Source organism: Plecotus auritus (assembly GCF_963455305.1).
Source record: "Plecotus auritus genome assembly, chromosome: 12".
Lineage (NCBI taxonomy): Eukaryota > Metazoa > Chordata > Mammalia > Chiroptera > Vespertilionidae > Plecotus > Plecotus auritus.
In genome coordinates, this window is record NC_137778.1 from 14,081,807 (window position 1) to 14,106,755 (window position 24,949).

At 51.0% G+C, this 24,949-nt stretch overlaps 1 protein-coding gene across 3 annotated transcripts in view; it reads left to right on the plus strand.

Moving 5' to 3' along the window:
* The first annotated feature begins 5,644 nt into the window (after positions 1-5,644).
* Positions 5,645-24,949, plus strand: part of TRAF5 (TNF receptor associated factor 5) — a 43,219-nt gene continuing 23,914 nt past the window's right edge. For 2 of the 3 annotated variants that reach the window (XM_080648446.1, XM_080648448.1), the window contains exon 1: positions 5,645-5,746. The gene's annotated coding sequence lies outside the window, so the exon portion shown is untranslated. Of the gene's footprint in view, positions 5,747-21,891; positions 21,956-24,949 lie in introns of those variants that run through there. The other variant, XM_080648447.1, reaches the window with a different exon arrangement.

Genomic DNA, 24,949 nt, shown 5'->3' on the forward strand with positions numbered 1-24,949 from the left:
TATTTATTTATATAAATGTTCCAGAAAATGCAAAGCCATAGAAACAGGAAGCAGATCCTCTCTTGCCAGAGTCCAGGGCTGGGAGTGGGGGTTTGCCTGTGATGAATTTGTTCTAACATTTCATTGTGGTTATGGTTGCACAGATGTGTACATTTATTATAAGCCATTGGTTGGGTGAATTTTGTGGTATTGAAAGTAGAACAATAGAGTTGTTTAAAAAGGTGGGGGAGGGAAGCATGAAACAAAAGTATGTGTAACGGATACAGCAGCTCCATATGGGGTAGGTATCACATGAGAGGCCCTCACTGTGCCTGTAGAAGTTCACAAGGAAATTCCCAGGATAGAGGGGCAAGGTTGTGGAATACTGGGTGTGTTGGAGTCAAAGACATTTATTTGTCAGGTTTTGTGTGTTTTTTTTTCTCAGACTAAGCCCTTCCTGAGCCTATGCCTTTCCTTCTGTCCTGTTTGCTGTGAAAGGGAAGCTGTGGCTAATCAGCGTTATAAGACCACTAGTGCCCCGGTGCACGGATTCGTGCACATTGAAAGGAAATTAATTAGAAGAAATATTTTAATATCTTCAGAGGTACGTTGTGCCAGTAGTTGTTCTTCAGACATATTCTGTTGACAACACCGCTTTCTTTCAGCTTCAGAATGTCAACAAAAACAACCAAATTCAGGATAGACAATGAAAGATCAAAACCCATATGTGCAATTGGCGCCAGCAAGAGCTTTATATGTATCATGCATGTGTGAGTCAATGTTTATTTTTAAATTGCCAGTGTGCATCATATGTGCCGGTCAGTCAGTTGGTTGGACGGTCAGTTGGTCACTTAGCCTTTATATATATAGATTGTTTACAATCTCTCCACATAGAGTATGCACCATTCTCAAAAAGAAAAAATATCAATAAATGGTCTTCCTTGTTCCCAACCTATTACAAAGTCTAACAAACCCAAATTGTGCCAATCAAATCTTACTTCATGGCTCCCAAGGCTAAATAATAACCTTAAAGTCTGTATTTGAATGCTTTACAGTGACTATGCAGAATTAATATGTTAAAATGTTTTCCAAGCACTGATGGGGATTGCATGAGTGGATCTTAATAAAGAAACTGTCAAAATGGACAGACTCCAGATTTAGCTAATGATGCAAATGAAGACAGCAGGTCTAATTTTAAAACAAAGAAAACTCATTTGTTCAACAAAAAAGGCTGACAATCAGACAATCAAACCATGAACAGAGAATGGAAGGGGTGAGTATATGTATTGTGTGGAGGAATCCCCTGGAACAAATACAGGTACAGCATAAGCCTTTTCAAATGGGTGCTGAGCCTACACATCCTATCTAATTTTGCAAATTGACCATCACTCCAACACACAAGATGGCCGCCCCCATGTGGTCAAAGATGGCCGCCCCCATATGGACACAAGATGGCCAGCAGTGGAGGGTAGTTGTGGGCGATCAGGCCAGCAGGGGAGGGCAGTTGGGCGGGACCAGGCCTGCAAGGGAGGGCAGTTGTGGGCGATCAGGCCTGCAGGGGAGGGCAGTTAGGGGTGACCCAGCCGGCAGAGGAGGGCAGTTGCGGGGACCAGGCCTGCAGGGGAGGGCAGTTCAGGGGTACCAGGCCTGTAGGGGAGGGCAGTTGGGGGTGAATAGGCCTGCAAGGGACAGCAGTTAGGGGTGACCAGGCCGGCAGGGGAGGGCAATTAGGGGCAAACAGGCCAGCAGGGGAGCAGTTAGGGGTCGATCAGGCTGGCAGAGGAGAGGTTAGGGGGTGATCAGGCTGGCAGGCAGAAGCAGTTAGGGGAAATCAGGCAGGCAGGCAGTTGAGCAGTTGGGAGCCAGCAGTCCTGGATTGTGAGAGGGATGTCCCAGATTGGAGAGGGTGCAGGCTGGGCTCAGGGACACCTCCCCACCATGCACGAATTTCGTGCACTGGGCCTCTAGTAATAGATAAGAATAGAGTGATGCAAGTAGGAAAAAAACACACAAAACAAACAAACGAACCCACACACAGTCTTTCTTAAGCTAAAAGAGCAGCTGCTGCTGGCCGAAACCGGTTTGGCTCAGTGGATAGAGCGTCGGCCTGCGGACTGAAGGGTCCCGGGTTCGATTCCGGTCAAGGGCATGTACCTTGGTTGCGGGCACATCCCCAGTGGGAGGTGTGCAGGAGGCAGCTGATCGGTGTTTCTCTCTCATCGATGTTTCTAGCTCTCTATCCCTCTCCCTTCCTCTCTGTGAAATATCAATAAAATATATTTAAAAAAAAAAAAAGAGCAGCTGCTGGGTGCACATATATAGGGGATGTATGTCCACACCAAAACCCGCACACAAGTGTTTATGGCAGCTTTATTTATAATTGCAAAATATGGAAGCAACCAAGATGTCCTTCAGTAGATGAATGGATGAATAAACTGTGGTACGTTCATAGATGTATCATTGGAAAAAGAGTCTTTGAAAAGGAAGCCTTTTATTAAAAAAATTACATCAGTCCTGGGAGAAGCTCACCCTGTCCCTACTCAGCACTCCCTGCCTCTCGTGGTGCGATCAGCACACTGACACCTGGGAAAAGGTCATTTGATGAAAGCAAAGGTGCTACATATCACTGGGTCAAGAAATTAAATACAGAAAATCCACAGGCATTCATTCATTAATTGCTCAGTGCAGGACCGAGTTAGTGAGCAAGTGAGCATTCTATGTGCTCAGGACCCTGAGGCTTCGCTTTTTGCCTGACAGTGGTTTCTGCTCTATCATATTTTCCGTTACATGCAAAGACTTTCCATTATAACTTGCAATGGAAGTTAGAGGTGCAATCTAAGACCCAAGGAGAGGCTTTTTCCTCCTTGCCTGATCTCATTCATCTCTAAACGATAAAGATAGGACTGTTTACCATGCTTTAACTAACCCACGAACTACATTGATCAGTCTTGTCATGGAAGGGCAGCCTGAGGAAGAGACTGTATCCATCTACTATTCCAGTAGGTGGCACCCTGCTCTCTCCATCTGCACTCTCTCTTCTTTGCCAGCCAGCGCTGCAATCTTTTACCCTTTTGATTTATCCAGCCACACAGCTGAAAGCTATGTCTTTCTAAAGTCAGGATAATCTTAGGGTGTTTAGAAGGAACATATAAATATTTAGCCCTTTTCTTCTGTGTAAAAAGTGTATAGTTCAATCCTGCCCTCATTTTGGTAGATGAATTCCATTTCAACACCGGATTCTGTTTATTGCAAATATTTTGAAAACACTAAAACTGCTAAAGTTTATTTCCTTCTTAGAGTTATTTTATTTGAATTCACACCAACCATTTCTTTGAGGGGCAGTGTGGCATAGTGGCTAAGAGCACCAAAATCAAACTTCCCAGGTTCAAATCCCACCTCTCCCAAACTAAAAATTTGGTAATTTTGGGCAAGTGGTTCCAGAGATGAGTTTTCTCATCCATAACATAGACCTGATGATTCAATGGGTTAATATGAATAAAGCATTGAGCACATTACCTGGTGCATAATAAGACAATAAATCATAGCTACAACTGCAAGTATTTAATGTTTGTATTATATGTCCTGTTCTTCTTCTTCCCATCCATCTTCAAGATCCTTCAGAAAAGTGATCATGTCTTCTCCATCAGATTGGGCTAGGTCCCAGGGTTTGTTTTCTCTGTTCTTCCAGACACCCTGCCTAGGATTCTGCGATTTACAAGGGGACCTGGGAAGATGTTCTTGACTTCCTACTAACAGCCATCTAAAATCCCTCTACCTTGCTTCTTAGACTCCTAGCCTTGGGGTCATGTGGCCCGTACTTGCCACCTCTGTGATTCACTATCTACTCCAGCATCTGATCCCATCACATTTAAAGCTTAGATATTATTCTTGAAACAAATGGACTGCTTTATTCAGTTGATGGAGAAGAGGGGCAGGGAGAAACAAATGAATCACAGTCAGTGCTGGTACCAAGGGCCCTGAGCATACCTGCATATATGCATACTAGACACTCCTGTTTCCAGCCAGTAAAAGGAGATATACCTTTACAAAACACATCGCTTACAGTGTCCTGGGGTGGGGATGGGTAATGAGAAAGGAGGAGGAAGGTATACCGTGTGGGGAACAGAGAGAGATACTAAGGTTCATAGGACATCTGCTTTGTGTCAGGAGAACAGGAATGTCATCACCTCATTTCATTCTCACAACAAGATAGTGAGGTGGCTCTAGAGTCCCAGAGCAATGCCGGCAGGCCCCATTTTGGAATGGAGTGGTTAGTCTGGCTCACCAACCAAAAAGTTTGAATCTGAATTTCTGGCTCTTGTTGAAAAATAAAGACAGGCTGGCACTGAGCCTGGCTGCTCCCTGAGACCCCATACGTGCTCTTAAATGCACCAATGTTCCTTCCCTTCCCCAACATTTAAAAAAAAAAAGATTTTTGAAAAATGCAACACAAAAAAAATAACCTCCCGGCTGTATGTTTCCTGCCTGGCTCCTATGCACAGCTGAGTTGGCTATATCATTATTTCCCCCTTTTACTGGTCCGTACTTGAAGCCCAGGGCAGTTAAGTAACTTTCCTATGGCTGCCAAACTGAAACCGAAGAAGCTAGAATTGAAATTTTGGTCCATTTCCACCCAAAGTCTGTGCTCTTTATGTGCCATCCATTTCCACAGAGGAGATTTATATAGACTGCACACATCATTCAGAACATCTGCTCATGGAGAGAAGTAGTGTAAAAGGGCGCCCTATATTTAGGAGTTGGGAGACCTGCATTCAACTTGTGGCAATAGCACTTGCTGAGCGCCTAGCTTTCAGTACATCACTTCATGTCACTTCTCTGGGCCTCAGAGAGCTCCTCTGTGAAACGGGATGACCAGGTCTACTTCACAAGGCTGTTTTGGGGATGGGAAGAGATGCTGGGAAGCTCTTGGTATGAGGCAAGCTCTATACCTCTGAGAGACTGCCAGGCCAGCAGCAAGGAGGAGGGCAGGTGAATACTAACTGTGACGGTGTAGTGTTTGTAGGACTGTGTATAGTACTATTTTCACCCTGAAGGAAGGTGGGTAAGGACAATTTGAGCCAGACCTCAGACCTTGGCTAAAGGGTCAAATGGGATTGGATTGGCCGAGCCTGGTTATCCCTGACACGAGGGTGCCCCTGGTGTTATGGTTCAAACCCACTTGAGAGAAATCAGAGAGGCTTTTTATTTGTAGGTATTAATGATTCTAGAGACGGTGGGTTAAAGTTCTATCTGCCCGCCCAGCCAGCGAGATTCAGTGGCGGACCGTTGACCTATGAACCAGGAGGTCACGGTTGGATTCCCCCAGGGGGCATATACCTGGGTTGCAGGCTCAGTCCCCAGCGAGAGGCGTGCAGGAGGCAGCCGATCAATGATTCTCTCTCATCATTGATGTTTCTATCTCTCTCTCCCTCTCCCTTCCTCTCTGAAATCAATTAAATTTTTTTTTAAAAAAAGTTCTATCTGCCCTGGGTAACTCAGGGACTCCTGCCCATTACCTTCCAGTCCCATGCATCTGAGGGTCTGGATCCTGCACCCACCTTTCCAACTGCTCCCTGGGGCCCCGCCCTGGGCCCCGCCCCCCGTCTCGGGCCCTCCCCTCCTCCTCCGAGGGCGGGGCCCTGCGCTGGGCTTGGGGGCTGAGAGCGCCCCGCCTCGCCGGCCTCGCTGGTCTCGCCGGTGCCTGCTGCCCGGAGGAGCCCAGCGCCTGCGGACGGGCGCCGGCGGAGCCCAGCGCGCCCAGCCACACGTGAGTCCCGGCAGGCCCCGCCCGGGGTGAAGCGCCCTCGGCTGTGGGGCTGGGGTGAGGGGACTCGGGAGCGATTTCGGCTGGTCCCGTGTACTTTGAAACCGAAAGTGCCGCAGCCCCGCGCCCCGCGCCCCGCGCCCCGCGCCCCGCTGCTGGGGCCCCGGGCGAGTCCCCGCCTGGCGCAGGAAGGCCAGCGGGTGCGGGGTGGGGCACGGAGAGGGCTTGCTTCGCAGAGGAGGGGTGTGGCGAGGACGGACACGGGTCCCGGGCTGGGGAGCTGCTCTAGAGCGCGGTTGTGGGCTGGAGGGCCAGGTTCGAGTTGGGGTGCGCCCGCACACCCGCACCCCAACCCCCTGGATCCTTCTCTATACCCTTAGGCATCACCTCCACTTTTGCAAGACTTTCCAACCAGAGCACTCCAGGATGAAATGAAACTTTAATATTGGAATGAATGGAAACCTCAAAGGAAGGTGTCTTGGAGGGAAACCAAGACTCAGAGGTGAATGAGTTTCCCAGGGACAGGCAGAGAATTGGTGCCATCCGGGTTTTCCACACCACAGTGCCTCCCCCGTGTTACCCGTCTGCGGGGTTTTGGCAATTCTGAGAATGTTCAATGAATAGTGGGGCCTCGTTCTTTTTTTAAAAATCCTCACCTGAGGATATTTTTCCATTGATTTCCTTTTTCTTGCCTTTTTTTTTTTTTAAGAGAGAGTGGAAGGGAGGGGTGTGGAGAGGAGAGTGAGAGAGAGGTTGCCTTTCACACCAGACCGGGGCCAGGGATCCAACCTGCAACCACGGTATGTGCCCTTGATCAGAAATCTAAGCCACCGCCCTTTGGTTCCCAGGCCCACGCTCTAACCAAGCCGGCCAGGGCTGGGACCACGGTTCCTGACTGCTCACCCCACTGCAGACTTTCTCAGCTGGTTCTGCACCCTCCTGCAGAGTTTCCTTATTTGGCTATTTCAGATTTACTTTCATCGGAACTCAAGTTATCTCGCTGTGGCAGGCAGGCTGGCCAGCTCTGGGCCCGCCTGAGGTTGGTGAAGTGAGGCCTGGCTCCATGCCCAGGCTGCCCCTCTGCACCCCCTACCCTCCACGGCCCTGGGCTCTGACCCGTGCCTGTGAGAACAGGCATCCAGTAACCGACTTAATTCAGTACATATTTGGGCACAGGTGTTGTGTGGGAACTGGGGTTGGGCCAGTGGAATAAGCTTCCTTCCATCAGAGACATTTGCATTTTAAAAGGGCTGAGGAAGACGTCACATGCCAAAAAAAAAATGGGTTGAAGTCCTCCTGGGAACAGAACCGTGCTGGGTGTGTGTGAAATGATTTCAGGCGGGGAAAGGCTGTCTAGGCCTTCTCAAATCCAGAGTGCAGCTGCCCACTCTGCCTTAGACACACTGCCAGGGACAGGGCTGTTGGCACAATTGACGGTTTGGGTGAGAACCTCCCAACTCTAATGTGAATGCAAGAGACAGAAGTTGCTGCAGGAAATGACTGTGAGAGAGAAGCAGAAGATGCCTACCCTCTCTAAAAAAGTTTTTCTTCTTGTTTGTTTTGAACTCAGTGGAGTGGTTTGGGTTTCGGATCCTGGAGTCCCCTTCTCTGGGTCTTGGCCATAGGCAGGAGACAGTCTCCTGTTGGAGCCAGCTTCTGGAAGTCCTGCTGGAGGGGAGGTGATGGAGGAGGTGACTTTCTCAGGTCCTCTGGGCCGAGGTCTGGGGCAGTGGGGATAGGATGGTCACTGTTTTAGTCTGTCAGCAAGCCTCAACCGGGGTACCCTGGCTGTGGGAGGCAGGGCAGTGGGAAGAATATGGTATGGAGATGGGCCCCCTCCACCGGAAGGACTGACTGGCGGCTTGCATAGTCCAGTGGCGATGGTTTGCAGAGTGATGGAGCTGGAATGGAAGCCTCTCAGTCAGTCCTGATAGGCTAGCCCGGGGCAGGGCTCGGCAGCATTCGCACAGGCCTTCGGTGATGATCTCGGCTTGACCGGGGAGGACCCTGAAGGAAAAATGATAAATCCTTGCTTTAAAGCCTTTTCCTTTTGAAAGCATTTTCCCATTGCTCTTGTCCTTTTGTTCTCATTTTGCCCTCCATGATACCCTTATGAGTCAGGCCAGAGCAGGCTTCTTCTCCACACTTCCCAGGCAGTGACGGAGCAGCATGGAGTGTAATCGGCAGTTTAGGCTCCACCGCTGGGCCAGGCCGGGCTCTGGAAGGTGTCTGGCTCCTCTGCCCCAGGCCCCTCACCCTGGTTTCTCAGAGAGCTGAATCTGCCCACCGCTCCTCAGTCCCAGGGGTCAGCAAGGGGACCCTGACTCTGGCAGTGCCTGTGAGGTCTGTCTCTTCATCATGGAGCAGATTCTCCTGTAGATGCCCAGGCCACCACGTGAATAGACAGCCACTCTCCCAGCCCTTCGAGCTGGGCGTGCTGGGGGCAGCTCTGTGTCTGTTCCTGCTGGTATTCTGGAACCTGATGCAGAGTAGGCCTAAACAAATGTTTGCATTGTATTCATTTGAGATGTGTCTCCCACGGGCTCTGAGCTGCCAGGGACTGGTGGCTGGGAGCATGTGCAGGGTGGGGCTCTGCGGAGAGAGGTTGAGCTGCCAGCAGGACCGGCTTAGATCCCAGAGCTCAGAATAGCACCGAACAATTTCCAAATAACCTGTCCCACCTGAGCTTCTCACTGCCTTCCTGAGAGAAGAGAGATGCGCATGCTGTTGCTTCCCTGGTTGCCAGCTGGCGCTCAGAAAGATGTCATAGCATGCAGGGCCCGGCCAGAGCCCTGGCCCAAGTCTGCTGATTTCAATCCCTGTGCTTTCCTCATAGTACTTGGGCTGAAGGAAGATGGGATTGTGGGCAGGAGGGGTGTGAGGGAACCAGAACATCATTCATAAAAGGCTGCCTGGTGTTTTGACACTGGTGGGCTCTTTGAGAGCTGACAGCCCTCGGGGAGGGGGAGCCGTGGCTAGCCCAGTCTCTGAGGAGCTTTTCCTGCACAGGTGGTGACTTTTCTGCCGTTTCTCTGGGGCAGGAGCTCTCACCCCAGCAGAGTGTAGTAGGTGGTCTCTGTGTGTGTCGGGGTGGCGGGGAACATGTCACGGGCCAGAAGTCATCCCCGGGGCTGGTGGGCTCCTGCCACTGCTGAGGCCGAGGTTGGACCCCAGGGAGTGTGCCACTCTGCCCAGAGGACAGATTTATTTGGAGGGTCAGACAGTATTTGACTCATATGGTCCCCGCAAGCCCTGTCTTGTGAGGAAGTGGCTGGAGGACCAGGGAGAAAATAGAAGTGAAAATACTCCTCACTCCTGACAGAAAATGTCAAGTCCACTTGCAACGACAGTGCTGAGCACACGCTGCATATTGTTGTCTGGAGCCGGTGGCGGTGCGTGGATGGCGCTGTAGCAAGAACAGGTTCACCCGCTTATGGGTGCGAGGTCTGTGGGCCCAGCGCTTTTTACAGTTTTGTTTATTGAACTTATTGGGGGGCTGGTTAATAAAATTACATGGGTTCCAGGTGTACAGTTCTATAATACATCATCAGTATATTGTATTGTGCTCACCACCCCAAGTCAAGTCTCCTCCCACCACTATTTATCTCCCTTTTACCATTTCAGCCTCCTCCCACCTCCTTTCCGGCCCAGTGTTAAATGACAGCTAGTGGGCATCCCTCCTGGGGTGTGTGGGGAGGGAACCCATCTTACTTTCTGCAGATCTTCAGCCTCGATTTTTGTCATGTGCTCCATCAGCGTCCCCTCTCATCGGTTCAGAGCATCCCTGAGTGTCCCCCACAGCTTTTTTCTCTCCTGTCCCGAGCACCCACCAAGAGACAGCCCCTTCTCCACGTGTATGCCTGATTCAGCACTCTCCTCCCTCTGACACAAGACAGTTCCTGCCATTGCTGTCTTAAAACTGATCCCCCCGTACACATGCTGTGTTAAGCATAAGGCCCCATGTGTCCCCAGCCCCTGTCCTCTCCCTCACTGACACGCTTCTAGAGTAGCAGCCAGCCTTGCACCTGTGCGTGCACCTGTTGCGCTGCTGGGACCTGGCTTCCAGGGCCTGGTAATCCTCTGTCGCCAGCCTGCTCCGCAGCTGCTGCCCATCTCCCTGGAGGGTGCCACACTGTCCCCACCGCCATGCCCTTCGTGACCTCGAGCCTCTCATCCTCCTCCCGCCCTGCAAGCGCCCACGTGGGGCTGGGTCCTCAGCTGGCTTGCTATTCCCTGGGCTCCTCTCCCTGGAGCTCCCCTCTGCTCCGAAGGCTAACCACCACTCTGAAGGAAAGCAAAGGAGGAGCAAGTCTCTCACCCAGCTCTCTTCTTGGCCGCTCTGATTTGTGAAACACAAAATCTTCCCTGTGATGGTTGAGGACCCCCTTAGATACTTGTCCCAAGCCACCTCTTCCCCTGAGTTCTCCCTAACCAGAGATCGGTGCTGCCCTCAGTCACCCCAGCCTGTCTCCCTCAGCCCATCCTGATCTGTCTATCCCCAGGGCTGCTACCTGAGTTCAAGTTCGCCCCCCTTCTTCCCTGAGCTACCTTAATAGTGCATTCACTCCCCTTCCTGCCCTTCCAGGTTCTCTCCCACTGCTGCGGAGGGACCTCCTTCATGCACAGCCTAATCAAGACCTACCGCCTTCACGCGTGGCATCCTGGAAATAGTGTGGACTTCAGGATCTGCCAGGCCTGGGCTCGGTTCTGGATTTGTGACTTGCTGGTTATGGTTGTATGGTCTGAGCAAGTTGCCCAACTTTGATGAACTTCTGTATCCCCACTGGTAAACAGAGATAGTAATGTCACCCATTTGGGGGTTGCTGGAAGGATTAAATGAGCACACACACACACACACACACACACACAGAGTCTAGTGTCTGGAGGGTATTTGGTAAAGTTGGTTTTCTTCCTCCTTGTGTTTGATAGCAATAGGGAATTGTGGGGCCTCTGGGAAGGTGGAAAATGTATGTCTAGCCCAGCCGTGGGCAAACTACGGCCCGTGGGCGGGATCCGGCTGTTCTATCCGGTTCTCTTGCTCTCCCCTCCACTCCTTTACTTGGAATTTATATTAGTTCACACAAACACTCCATCCATGCTTTTGTTCCGGCCCTCCGGTCCAGTTTAAGAACCCATTGTGGCCCTCGAGTCAAAAAGTTTGCCCACCCCTGGAGCCTAAAGGCATTCAAATTTAAATTAAAAACAGACAAGCAAGAGAACTGCCCCCTTCCAGGGTAGGTGAACTTATAGCATTTGGTCTGGCCCTGCCAAGGCATTAGGGTTGAGTTCATTAAATGTTTGACCAAATACAGCAGGCTAATTTTTAAGTTGATAACTTTGGCCCTTGAATGATGTTATAGATATCGAAATGGCCCTTGGCAAAAAGAAAGAAGATTCTCCACCCTGCTTTAGTGGGATCCAACTATGAAGTCAGAGCAGGATAAGGAGTGAGGCTGCCTTGATGCGATTCTGCTGGCCAGCGCCCTTTCTGTTCCCTTTCACTGAGGGGATGGCTTGGAACAGCAGGCTGTGCTCCCAGGGCCCTTTGATGCTGGAGGATGGAGGCAGGGGGTGGGGTGGAGCTAAGCAGGCCATGAAAGTCCCTCTTCTGCCTTTATGATGTTGGGAATCTGAGGAAGAGGCTGGGCAGATGCCTGTGGTGCAACCTAGGAAAACTTACCAGGCTTCCCCAGGTTAAAGGGAAAATAACTGGAGCTTACCAGTATGTCTAAGTAGCTGCAGAATAAAAGAAGCGATTAAACAGGTGTGTGGGGTTATTCCTGAGGCGTGAAGAGGGCTGGACAGGAGGGATAGGATGGGGATATTGGATTGTGGGCAAAGGCATTTCAAAGGGATAAGGGAAAAAGTCAAATAATTGCCTTGAATAAAAGGAACGTAGATTATTGTGGAGCAGGTTAGTTTCCTTACGTTGAGGAATAATTTGGGATGTTACTTCAACCTCCAAATGGCACTCCCCGGACCTTTCTGAGAAGTGCAATGCCATAGATTAGCTGTGGACAGCCAGACAGACACTAAATGCTTTCAGTCCTTCCTTGGTACTAGCAGTTCCGTGTGTATGATTTCACATCACTGACCCTAGATCTTTCTCACAAGCGTGACCTCTCCAGCTCCCATCTCTGCTGTGTCATCACCGTAATGCTCAATGTGCTCAGCATCCACTCTGTTCAGGTCGAATTGCAGAGCTGTGGGGACTGTACACCTGACTTATCTGCTCTGAACTTTCTCCACATCATTTCTTCTGCCCAGAATGCCTCCTGATTTAATCTACAAATTTAAAAAAAACAACCTTCAAAACTCATTTCTTCTTAAGAAAGTTTCTGGTGCCCTGGTTTGATGCTTTGCCGGGAGGACTCGCAGGGTTCAGCATCTGGTCATACCGCGATGATTTATTCCAGTGAAAAGATTCAAAGCTATATAGGCAAAGGGAAAAGGCACACAAGGCAAAGGCTAGAGGAAACCAGGCAGAAACTTCCAAGACTCTCCCCAGGGAAGTCACACAGGACATGCTGAACTCCTCCAGCACTGGACTGTGACAACATATGTGACAGTGTTGTCAACCCGGGAAGCTCGTTAGAGACTCAGTGCCCAGGGTGTTTATCGAGGACTGATCGTGTAGGCACCCTCTGCCCAACATATACCCAATTTCCAGACTTCCAGAAGAAAACCTGGTGCTCAGCATAAACCACATTGTTTGCAGACAGTTTAGGTACAGGGAGCCCCCATATCGGTTAGGAGAACCTTCCCCAAATCCACCTCCCCAAACATCAGCCAGGGGCCATCCTTGTGAGAAGACATCTCTCAGGCTAGCAGTCTTGGGCCTGCTGTGTTAACTGTACTGCACAGCTTTCCCGCATAATCCCACCTGTCAGAGCCTAACTGTGGTGTTGTAGAGAGAATCACCCCAGAGAAGGAGCCAGAAGACATGGGTTCCAGCTCAACATGGTTACCTACTGCCAGGTGAACCCCTTAAATTCCATTCTCCTCCCTCACTTAGAAAAGAATTGTAATTCTTGTTTGTAGACCTTAAGGGTGACCATGAGGACCAAGCAAGATGACATAGTGTCCACCCTCTTGGTTGAGCACCCACTGAGTCTAAGGTGAGTGTGAGAGCACCGTGGGAGTGCAGAGGGGACATGCAATGTAGTGGTTTTGATGGGACACAAGCCTGAGATTGCGTCCTTACCAGCACTTACCAGCTCTGTTACCTCAAACACATTATATAATTCCCCTGAGCTTCAGGACCTGATGCGTAAAGTGTGAATGGGAATAATAAAATTAGCACCCATGCCTCATTGGTTTGCTGTGCAGAGTGAGGGGAACAACTCATGTAAAGGTCCTAGCACATTGTAGGCAGTTATTAACTCACTGAGATATTTGAGTGCTTGCTCTGTGCCAGCACCTTGAAAAAGAGAGACACAGTTCCCTTCTATTTGCTGGTACAGACCAATATTGAAAAGATCATTACATAAAAAATGAATTGTAGCCCGGCTGGTGTGGCTCGATGGTTGAGCATCAACCCATGAACCAGGAGTTCACAGTTCGATTCCTGGTCAGGGCACATGCCCGGGTTCCAGGCTCAATCCCCATTGGGGCATGCAAGAGGCAGCTGATTGATGATTCTCTCTCATCATTGATGTTTCTATCTCTCCCTCCCTCTCCTTTCCTCTCTCTGAAATCAATTAAAAAATATTTTAAAAAATGAGTTGTAATCATAAGTGCTACAAAGAAGAAGTTCAAGGTGACAAAGGGCACATGATGAGGAAAATGGACCTAAGGGGCTCATGAGGCTTAACTGAGTATGTGTGCTTCAGCTGGGCTTGGATGAGTCTAGCTCAGTGCGAAGGGGGAAGACGGAGGAGAGGAAGTTTGCAGCAGAGACAGCAGCGGGAGCAAAGGGAGACCAGCCTTAGGACGCAGGCTGTAAGGAGGGAAGTTTCTGCACTCTTATGAGGAACAGCAGAAAGACCAGAGAGGCTGGAGAGTTAGGGGTGGGAGGGAGAGAGCTCACAGATGATGCTGGAGATGTGGGCAGGTTAAGGATTTGAAACTGCAAGAGCAATGGGAGACTGTGTGAGTGACAATAGCTTGGCATTTTCAAAAGCTAAATCAAGCTGCTGTGGAGGAGCAAGTGGGGGCAGGAAGATGAGGGGGGATCAGCTATAGGAAGAGAGACCAATTACAGAAGACTGTTGCCGTGGCCCAGGTGAGAGGGGATGTGGCTTGAATTGAAGGGGGCGGGGGTGGAGAAGTCGGTGAGATGTGTCCATCAGGTACATTCAGGGGAGCTCAGTAACGGATTGGATGTGGGGGAGAAGAGGGAAGGCATCACCAAGAATGATGCTCATTGTCTGATGACAAAGCAAGATAAAGGTTTGGTCTTCAAGAGCAAGCTCTGGAGAGACAGCAACTAAGGAGAGGCAAATCGGTTCAGTTTTGGATATGTTGGCTTTGGAGTCAGAGGGAGACACTAGTGGGCAGTAGCGTGTGTGGGTCTAGATGCAGAGAGAGAGACAACTGGGAGTTGCTAGTTCATGTGTGGTCTTTCCTGCCAGGACAGTGTGGTTCCAGGGAGCTAGAGGGAGAGAGAATTTTAAAGTGTGTTTTCTGGGGGGGGGGGTTGGGGAGACGGAGAAAAGGGGGGTATCAGCAATGTCAGATGTTGCACAGAGGCCAGGGAAGATGAGACTGAGAATTGACCATGGCATTAGTGACCCAGGAGTCATTGGGACTTGGTGAGAGCAGTTTGGGTGCCTTGATGGGTGTCAGCCAGGCCAGAGTGGGCTGAGGATTGGATAGAAGAAGGGTCTGTGGAGATAGCCACCCCACTGTGTGAGAATGAGGATAAGTCAAGAAGTTTGGCTGTGAGTAGGAGGAATGCTCGAGAAAGAGGAGAATATTTTGTGTTGCTTTAATCTTAGGGAGCTTGGGATAATTTGAGGGCTGATGGAAGGACCCAGCTGAAAGGGAGAGCTAGATGATGAAGCGGGTGGGGTAGGTGATAATTGACATCAAAAGACCCCTGAGGTGGACAGTCTAGCCTGATTCAGAGGTGACCTCTTCCATGGCCCTAGGAGGGGAAGGGTAGAGCAGGGGCCCTGTGCAGGTAGACACGGAGGTCTGGTGGCAGGAAATGGAGGTAGTTCTGGTCTGAAGACTTCTGTTTTTTTCTAAGCAGTAGGAAGTGAAGTTTCGTGGTAAGGCTGGAGGGAGGGGTCAAGGTTTGTGGAGACGAGAAACATTTGAAGTAGATATTAAAAACAAGAGAGTGAGCTGACAGGGGAAACCTGGCCCTGCCCTCTCTTACCCATTGATGCGATGAAGTCTCCAGGAAAAGACCCCAGTAGATGTGATTTGAGATCTCTAGTACCTGTGGGCACCAAAGTAAGGACCCCATACATGCTTATGGAGTTGAGGTGTTGGCCTATCTACCTTTGAGTCCTCCTCAGGTACCCCCTGCCTCCCAGGTACCTGGCTCCCCACAGTGGCACCTCAGGAGCTACTTCACAGGAGTAAAGACACTGGTCAAGCCCTACAGAGACTGGGCCCTTCCCCTCCTGCCACTCACTGCCCTCCCCAAGTCAGCCATCATTCCCAGCTTTGCTTTCTGTACTATAACTAGTGGGATTTCAGGACTTTTCAAAGAGTTGAGATGGAAAATGTGGGCACTGGGAGGCATGCTCAGTGGGAGAGAGGCTGTCCAGCTTTCTGCAGAACGCCGTTAGGCAGCCATTCAGACTGTTCCTAAGTACTTACTGAGCACGTGTCAGGTGCGCTGTCTAAGTGTTGGGACCTCATACACAGAAGAAACACCCCTGCCCTCATGGAGCTTGGTTCTGGCAGGGAAGACAGGCAGTAACCAAGGAAACACACAAGATGCTAGATGGTATTAAGTGCTTCGGAGAAAAATGCAGCAGGCTAGGGTGGTCAGGGATGTTGAGTTTCCATGTGGGTCAGCAAAGGCCTCACATGTGAGGGAACATTTGAGCAGATGCCTGAAGTGAGGGAAAAGCCATTCAGGTGTCAGGGAGAAGACCGTTCCGGGCAGCAAACAGAAGGCTCTTCTACTTGTCAAGAAAAAGCTAGGCCGGTGTGGCTGGAGCGTGTGAATGAGGAAGGTGCTAGGGAATGAGGACAGAGAGGATGGAGGCCAGATTACTTGCGGCTCTAAGGACACTGACATTGAATCTGAATGAGCAGAGGAGTGACATGTGTGAAAGGATCACTGTGTTTAAAAGAATGACTCTGGCTGCTGGGTTATGAATAGACTAGAAGGGGCGGAGGCAGAGGCAGGAGACTAATGCTGTAACCAGTGGGGAGATGACGGTGCTTGGACCAGGGAGGTCTTGCTGGAGGTGGTGAGCAGTGCTTCGATATGCCTGGAGAGAGCCCATAGGATTTGGTTCTCTGTGATGGAGAGTAAGCCAAGTAGGGCTCCAGAGTTTGGGGTCCATTTCACTGAGGGAGAGGAAGGCTGTGGGAGGAACTGGTTGGGTGGGGCTGGATGTGTTACCTTGAGATGCCTCGTAAACAAATGTGGAGTGTGGGTTAGGTGGTTGGAATGACTTCAGTTGAGGTTAGAGGTCCCAACTGCAGGACCTCGGGAGCCCCAGAGAGAGCCTCTTACAGGTAGAGGAGAACCAAAAAGTGCAGTGTCCCCAGGGCCACTGAAATTGGGACACTGTCAGCCTTAGGGGACATTGGCAGGAGCCGAGATGAGCTCACCAGGAGAATGAGTGTAGATGGAAGATCAAAGAGGTCCAGCACCAGCCTGGGTGTTCAGAGAGATGTGAGGAGGAGAAGGTGACCTAGAAGCTTGCATGAGGGTCCTAGCTCAGTGCCTTTCCCATGCTAAGGGACTACAGAATCTAGCCCATGAGCTTGTTAGAAAGCAGCCTTCTAGCTGCTACTGAGAGATCCTCATTCTGAAATCTATTGACTAGGGTGTAGGCTAAGCTATTGTAACAAATAGGCTCCCAAAACAGAGGTCTGTTTTCCTGGGGTAAGGGTCCTAAGCCATATTTTTATCATGCTCCAGGGCACACTCTTAAGACCCAACCACTCTGGAAACTGTTGCTGTCCTTTGGGAATAGGCAAGATCCCCCCTGGACTGGGAACTGACTGGTAATTTGGGGTCCTGTCCCACTTCACCCCCCTCCCACAAGAGGATGAGACACAGGCCTCTGCAGGCAGTGGGCACTGAACAAAAGCTGGCTGGTCCTGAAGGCTAGACATGCATGGACATTCAATGCTCGGTTATATGTCAGGCACCATGTGCTAGTCATTTGCCTGGATTAGCACATTTAATCTCAACTCGAAGCCTAGGGGCAGGTCCTATTATTGTCTCATTTTCTAAATGAGGGGAAGATGACACAGGTAAATGAATGGCAGAAGGGGCGGAACCCCAGAGGTCTGGTTCCTGAGCTGGTCTCTAGGCTGTGCTGCCTCTCATGAAGAACCCCTTTGGTGCTGGTTGGGATGTAGTTCATTTCCCCCTGGCCATGTCACAGACCAACGAGCGCTGGACTTGGAGTCAGAAAGCCTAGATCCAAGTTCCTGCCCTGCCATGTGCTAGCCATGTGATAGGGGGCAAGTCGCTTAACAACTCAGAAAATGCTCTTCTGCGGAAGTCTAAGGAAAAGAAAGAACGCAGCCAGCTTCTGCCCTGGAGACACCGAAGCCAGCTGTTCCGTGGACAGGACCATGGGTTGGTGGGCTGTTGTCACCTGTTGGCTGGCTATGGTGGTGTCCCCCAGTCCCTGCGTGGTCGCCTGGCCACATTAGCCCTGATGGGAAGTGGGCTCATTACCTCATTGGAAATACGATGATGGAAATATTGCCTCAGGATTCGTTTGAGGACTGGGTATGATATTGTATGGGGAAATACCAACTGCAAAGTAGTAGCATGCGTACGGTGGTATCACTGTTATCGTTGTCATCATCAGCATCCCAGCATCCCAGCATCTTGGAAGATCGAGTGCGGATGCCCTGAGATGACCCAGAGAGCTGTCCCAGGTGCGGTAGAGCCGAGGAAACCCAACAGGCCTTGCGTCAGCCAGTCCCTCTGTACACTCCCTTTTCCCCCTGATGCTTCTGCGGGAGATTTGGTTTGATGAGTTTCACTGTTTTTAAGAAGCTGTGAAACTCTTGGCTAGTTGGTCCCTTCAGTCTTCCCACGGTTGACTGTCTCGGTTGTGAGGGAATGTCACCCTTTCACAGTTTCTGCTTCTCTCGGGTCCCCTCTCTGGGCTCCCCTCCTGCTCTCCCTCTTCCTTTGTCCTGACCCGGCCTGCCAGCCCCAAGCATCCAGCGTTGTCAGGAGGCCCTACAACGTTCTGGGAGCGGGACTCCAGGAAGGCTGCCCATGCGTGGGTAGGGCATTTGGGGTGTGCCTGGAGCGGCGGGGTTCTGGAAGCTTCTCCGCTCAGGCCTGGGTGAGGAGGGGATGGCCCCATCGGTCTCCCAGGGAACACCGACTCATGCGCCAGCCACGGACTCTCCCAGCTCTGGGCAACTGGCAAGGACAGTATGTCACATGTCCGTGGTCAGCTTGGAGACATGAATCTAACGCAGGGTAGCATGAGCATCTGCGGGAGGATGAAGCACAGCTAGAATGATTCTGGCCTTTGCGAGCTAAATTCACCGAAAGGTCAAGCCAAGGTTTCTGAGTCCTCCGCCACTCGTCTGTTCTGTGGGTGGTCTCAGATCTCTCCCCTTTCCGGAGCACCCTAAGGCCGTGGAGAGTGGGACCAGGCAAAGGCCCTGCCAAGTCCTCCTTAGAAGTGCTTCCGAATTCCAAACTAAATCCAAACTGGGGTTTGTTGGCTGAGTATCTGAGCTCCCAATCCCCTCTGCTTGTGGGGCCACTGGAATCTCCATCACCTTCCAAAATGTCCACCTGTCTGTGTGAGAACAGTGAGTGGTTAGGAAGAGCGGGGGATGGAACTGTGAGTCTGAGATGTTGGTGAGGAGGGGGACACCTGCATTCAGAAATAGGGCGGGAATGAGGGAGCCTTTCACATGCAAAGAGGTGGGTGTCTTGGCAAGAATGAAGGGTAGCGGGCTGACCCAGCCTCAGGGGAGCCCCACAGAGAGCCTCTTACAGGCATAGTCAGGGGTGAGAGGAGAACCAAAAAGTGCAGTGTCCCCAGGGCCAAAGGATCAGGGAGTTTCTAGAAGGAAGTACCAAATGCCAATATGAAGGGCATGAGGGCAGCTGTTGAGGGGAGACTAGTTGACAAGTCTGATTACATGATTACAGTTAAGATTGCCCAACTAATATAATAGGATTTTCCAAACTACATAGGGCCTCACACACAAACCCCAACACTCAGGTGATTCGGGTGCCCCAGCTTGTTCAAAGGCAGGGTACAGATGAACTTGGGAGAGGAGGGACGGCTGCCGGGAGGAACCTGTGGCATCTGATGAGGGGCACAGGTCTGCAGGCCCAGCTCTGGAGCCGGGGAGAAGGGAGGTGAGGGAGAGAGTGGCCGGTGGGGATGGTGAGGTGAGGGTGGTGAGGAACCCCGCCCACTGTGCTGGGTTTCTGTTTCCCCATCGGTGTCTGCACTGGTAGGTTCTCAGCAAAGGAATTAGTGAGTAACTGAAGGAATAAATGTTTAGTGGGAGGTAGTCCAGTATAACCATGAACTCTGGGGCAAATGCTATTCATAATAATGGCCCCCCCTAGCACTTATTATTTACCACCGTTATAAGCTCTTCATGCGTGTGTGTGTGTGTGTGTGTGTGTGTATGGGGGTGGGGGGATGTCAGCAGTCTTTTTCTGTAGAAAACCAGATAATAAATCGTTGAGGCTTTACGGGCCGTATGGTCATCTCTCCCAGGATAGTCAAAAACAGCCGTAGACCATTTACAAACAAATAAGCGTGGCTGCATTCTGATAAAACTTTATGTATAAGAACAAATAGTGGGCCAGCCGACCCCTGATGTATAGTATTAACTTGTTTAATCTTCCAAAGTGATATCATTGTCACCATTTTGCAGGTGAAGAAACAGACGCATAGAGAGTAAGTGGCTTGCCTGAGGTCACATGGCTAATTCAGCAAAAGAACCAGGATGGGTGCCCAGGCAGGTCCACTTCAGAGTCACAGGGGTGCCTACTGTACACACGGCTCTTGGCAGACCACAGAGAGGCAGGGAGGATCCCCTCCTTATCCCCGGAGGGCCTCCACTGCTTCCTGGCCAGAGGGCCTGTCCAACCTCACATGGTTGCAGTCAGAACGCAAACGAGCCAAAGCCTGAGAATTAGCTGGTGCTGAGCCTGGACATAGACTCAGTAACTGTAATCCTGGCCCGGACCCTGTTCCAGCCCTTAGGTTTCAGTCACCTCTGTTTGTATCACCCCCCTTGCCCTCTGTCTGCCCTATTCAGATTTGCCCTGCGTTGTTTTCATGGCCCTCCTTCCAACAGCTCTTTGCCACCGAGGCCTCACGTTAATTCTGAATTCCCCTCTGATTTACCACACTGGTTGAGTGCCCTGTGCCAGGCAGAGGCTGGCTCTGAGGACCTGGGGGTGAATGAGGACAGCCCCTCCCTCGAGGAGCCCGCTGAGCGGGCCCTGGAAGGCAGTGGGGACTGGGATAGAGTTGGGGCTGAAGGTGGGGGCTGCGAGTCCTGGAGTCAGAGCTTCCTAAAGAGGAAGAAGTCCTTGTGTGGGAAGATCAGTAGCATTTTATTTTGTTCTCTTGGTCTAAATTCTGAAAGCAAATCTGAAGGGTCTCCTGCAACCTTGCTGGGAGCCAGGCAGACTCTGGCTGGTCTGAGCAAGAGGGGGAGTCCATTCCAGGCTTCCCTCCGAGTGAGACTGGCGTTAGGGTTAGCGCAGCAGCGCAGGGCCCGGGAGGGCGGTGGGGAAGCCCGGCAGCCCTTGAGCCCTGCCCCTTCACCGGCTGTGCTTAGCTGCACTCTCGCTAAAAGAGGAACCAGAGGTTTCCTGACAACTTGGGGAGAAATCACACTTCTCTTCAAAGGAATTAAGCGCGCAGCCAGACCATTCTTCGTCCTGGGTCCAAGAAACGCTCTTCTGCGAAAGTCTAAGGAAAAGAAAAGAGAACTCAGCCAGCTTCTGCCCTGGAGACACCAAAGCCAGCTGTGCTGTGGACGGGACCATGGGGTGGTGGGCTCCCGTCACATCTGGCTGGCTGTGGTGGTGTCCCCCCGTCCCTGCGTGGCCGCCTGGCCACGTTAGCCCTGATGGAAAACGGGCTCGTTCCGTCTGCGTTTCTCCAAGGCCCCTCTCCTTGTCCAGCCCGCATGGTTAAAGGTTCATGCAAGAGAACCCGTTTCTCCCAGAGGCCGCCCTGTGGCTGGGTCGGGGTTGTCGTGTTAAGCTCTGCGGTTAGCGGAGAGGAGGACAAGGGCAGGGGTTGGAGCAGAGGCCCAGCTGCTGTCTGAGGGGTTTCTTCTTCAGAGGACGGACCTTTCGGGGCCGGTGCAGACAGAGGCTTTGTAAGGACTTCGAGCCCATCAAGTTCTCCCTTGTGCCATCCCTGCTGTGCCTCTTATCCTTTCCTGGTCGGAAGGGTTCTCCCTGGAAGAGCAGGGTCTGAGAATTCAAGGGCCAGAGCAGCCCCGAGGGAGGCACTGCCTGTCTTCCTAGCAGGTGAGCGCCTGGTACCCGAGCGGGGCTGTGCCCTTATCCGGTGCTGCCCGGGGCGTGGATGCCACGGTCTCCCTGGGTCACTGCGTCTTGGGACTTGCATCTTCTTCATCACTAACCACCATCTCTCCTCCTTTAACTTAAGCCCAGGCTCCTTCAGTGGGTCTCGGTGGCTTTGGGGAATAATGGGTTTGTACCCAGCCCCCGTTATCCCAAGTGAACATCCGGGCGTTGGCTTCTTATGTTCCTGGCAAGGCCTGAGCAGAGCTGAAAAGAGGCCACAGTCCTCAAGCTCCTCCCAGGCGCCGCTCTCATTTCCCTGCAGCCCCTGCACCCTGAGGGTTTTTGTCTCATCCAGTCATTGGCAGTAGGGACCCCAGGCCTGGGCGGTGGGGGGAGAGGGGGGGTGCGTCACACAGGCGGAATGGGGATTACTTGGGGGAAGCAGCACCGACCGGATTAATTTCCAAATCGGGAGTCACACGGGGCCAGGGCCCGCTGCCGCGGCCGGGGTGGGTGGAAGGAGAAGACGGCCGCTGCAGTCCTGCCTTCGAGATTTTCCATCGCTCTCTCTGGTATGTCTTCTCTCTCCAGGCCTTACTTTCCTGACATAGAGAACTAAACCGATTATGTCAAATGCCACTGAAACAACCGCCAAATGATTTGTAAAGAGAAAAACATTGTAATGCCCTGGGCGGTTTGAAAGTAATCGTTGATACCACAAAGGAAATGAGGCCATTCCTGGGAATTTGTATAGTTTATTCTGGGAGAGCTATCAGATGTCAGCTGCTCTGACTCACCCCCACTCTCCTGGACTGTCCCGAAGGCACCCGCCTGGGTACATCCCCGACCCACATCCTTCGCTGCCTCTGCGTCTCTCCCTCATCCTCTCCATGCTGCCTCGGCTGGCCCAGCCTTCCGGACTGGAACCTGGGTGGTCGTCCTCCTCGTCCCCTCCCTCAGCCCTTCCACCAAAGCCTTTTCTAAATCCATGCACCTCGGAGCCTCACAGACGTGACCTCTCCTGGCCACTGCCGTAGGTCAGGCCCCCACTCTCCTCTGTTCTGTGTGGCAGCCTCCTCCCCTAAACTCCCTGCGTGGTCCTCTCCGTGTATCGTCCCTAAAAAGATAAAAACCATGGGAAACTTGGGAATTCCCGACTGTGGCACACATTCAGGACTCCTCATGCTGTGTTCCTCCCCTCTCTCCCCACACCTGCACCTCACAGAAGCCCTTAAAGGTGTTTCTGACAGATGACATGGTATTTTCTCTTGTGGTCCTCAGCCGAACACATTGCGTGTTCCGTCAGCAGCAGGAATAGGCAGTAAGGGGATAAAAAGCTCTATTAGTAATTACGATGGCTTTGTTTTCTTTTTTTTTTTTTTTTTTGCAAAACCTGAGCTCTTGCTGTTCCTGTTACATAAGCTCTTATCCCCAAAGGAGAACTATTTTAATAAAATGGCACTGTTACTCATTTCCACTAAATAACTGCCTGGGAGTGACAGTGAACCAGCTTCCAATGTTGAATTAATTAGAGAAATGTATTTGGTAGGCAAAAAAAATTGTCAGCCTTTCTAGTGCTATTATTGGGGCTGTCTCACGTCAGTGCGCACAGGAATTGGTTCCATTTCTGGAGCCGGGTCCTGGACCTGAAGAACTTCAGAGGAAGGAGACAGACCCTGCTCAGCTGGATTTATAGAAAAGAACACCACCCTGAAGCTCCCGAAGTCCATGTTGTATAGCAGAACAAAAGCGCTTAAAAAAAAAAAAAGTCTGATTAAATAACAACTCAGTTTCATAGTTGGAACTGAACAAGGCAACAGACTGGAGGATGAACAAGGTCAGTGGATGACGTAGGCATGCCGACCAGGGCAGGGCAAGGCACACTGTGGAAGGCAGAGGGGAGGGGGGTGGCATGTTGGTCCTCAGGCCTCTGCTGGTCCTTTACCAGGAGCAGGAGTCTGTCTGTGAGGGTCATGTGTGGTGGGCCCTGACAGCATAAAGACTGACAGGACCCAGGCCCACCGGCAGCCCGAGAGCAGTGGTTCCCACAGTGTGTGCCAGACCGGCAGCCTGAGAGCAGTGGTTCCCACAGTGTGTGCCAGGGGCGGTGGGGGTGCTGGAGCAGCTCTCACCGGGAAAGCCGCTAGTTAGTGAGCTCTTACTTAGGTCAGGTATGTGCAGGTGCAGAAATCGGCAGATTTTGCAAACTGGAGCTTCCCCCCAACAGAGCAGATTGTTAAGTGTTTACCACCACCACAGCCTGGGGCTCCCTGGGGCCCTTTCAGGGGGTCTGCATGGCCAAAACTATCTTCATAATAATTCTACGCTACTGTTTGCCATTTTTACTCTCCTTTCATGAGCATGCAGTGGTGTTTTCCAGAAGCTACTGTGATACTGCAACAGACGGAATACAGAGTAGATATGAAAATCCAGCTACCTTATATTCAGCCCAGAGATGTGCAAAAATCTAAAACAACACCACACTCTTCTCACTAATTTTTGTTGTTTTGGAAAATGGTCATTTTTCAAAAAAATTTTATTTAACATACTAGAGGCCCGGTGCATGAAATTCGTGCACTGGGGTGGGAGGGGGGGGGTCCCTCAGCCCGGCCTGTGCCCTCTCGCAGTCCAGGACCCCTTGCTCCTTGCTGCCCACCTGCTTGCTGTTCCTTAGTGCTGCCGCGGAGGCGGGAGAGGCTCCTGCTACCCCTGCTGTGCTCACCAGCAGTGAGCCCGGCTCCTGGCTGAGCGGCGTTCTCCCTGTGGGAGCGCACTGACCATCAGGGGACAGCTCCTGCATTGAGCTCCTGCCCCCTGGTGGTCAGTGCGTGTCATAGTGACCTGTCATTCCGCAGGTCATTCCGCCGTTCGGTCGATTTGCATATTAGGCTTTTATTATATAGGATAACTGGCTCATTATTATCTAAAGTGAATTAACAAAATATTCTTCAAAATGTCTCAATTTTAATCTCAAATTTGATAAATATAGGTAGATACAACCCACATAAAAACTCTTTGGTGTTCTTAAAATTTTTTAGAGCAGTTTTAGGTTCACAGCAAAATTAAATGGAAAGTACAGATATTTCCCATACACTACCTGTCCCCTCATATGCACAGCCTCCCCCATTGGGAACATCCCTACCGGAGTGGTACATTTGTCACAGTTTATGAACCTACATTGTGTAAGGGAGGAAACTAATTTTCCCTCTACCCTTCTGAGTTCTTAGCTGAGACCTGTAATGAAAGACACATTAACAAGAGAAAACCAAATGGAAGTTTATACACCTCTTATGCATGGGAGATACCTAGGGGAAGAAGAGGAACTCTCCAAGATGGCTCAGAACTCAGGCTTGAACACCATTTTAATAAGGAAAGGGTATGTGTGTGTAGATCTTTTGGGGGAGAGCAAATGAGTTTTAGGAAAGATGAATGGGCCCTTGAAAGAATATACGGGAGATGAGAGTTTGTAATAAAGTTGGTCTGGGTGTCAACTTCTAGTTTCTTCTTCTGTGATGAGTCAGTCTTCCCTGGTTGATGAAACTCTCAGAAAGGAGATTTGTGATAAC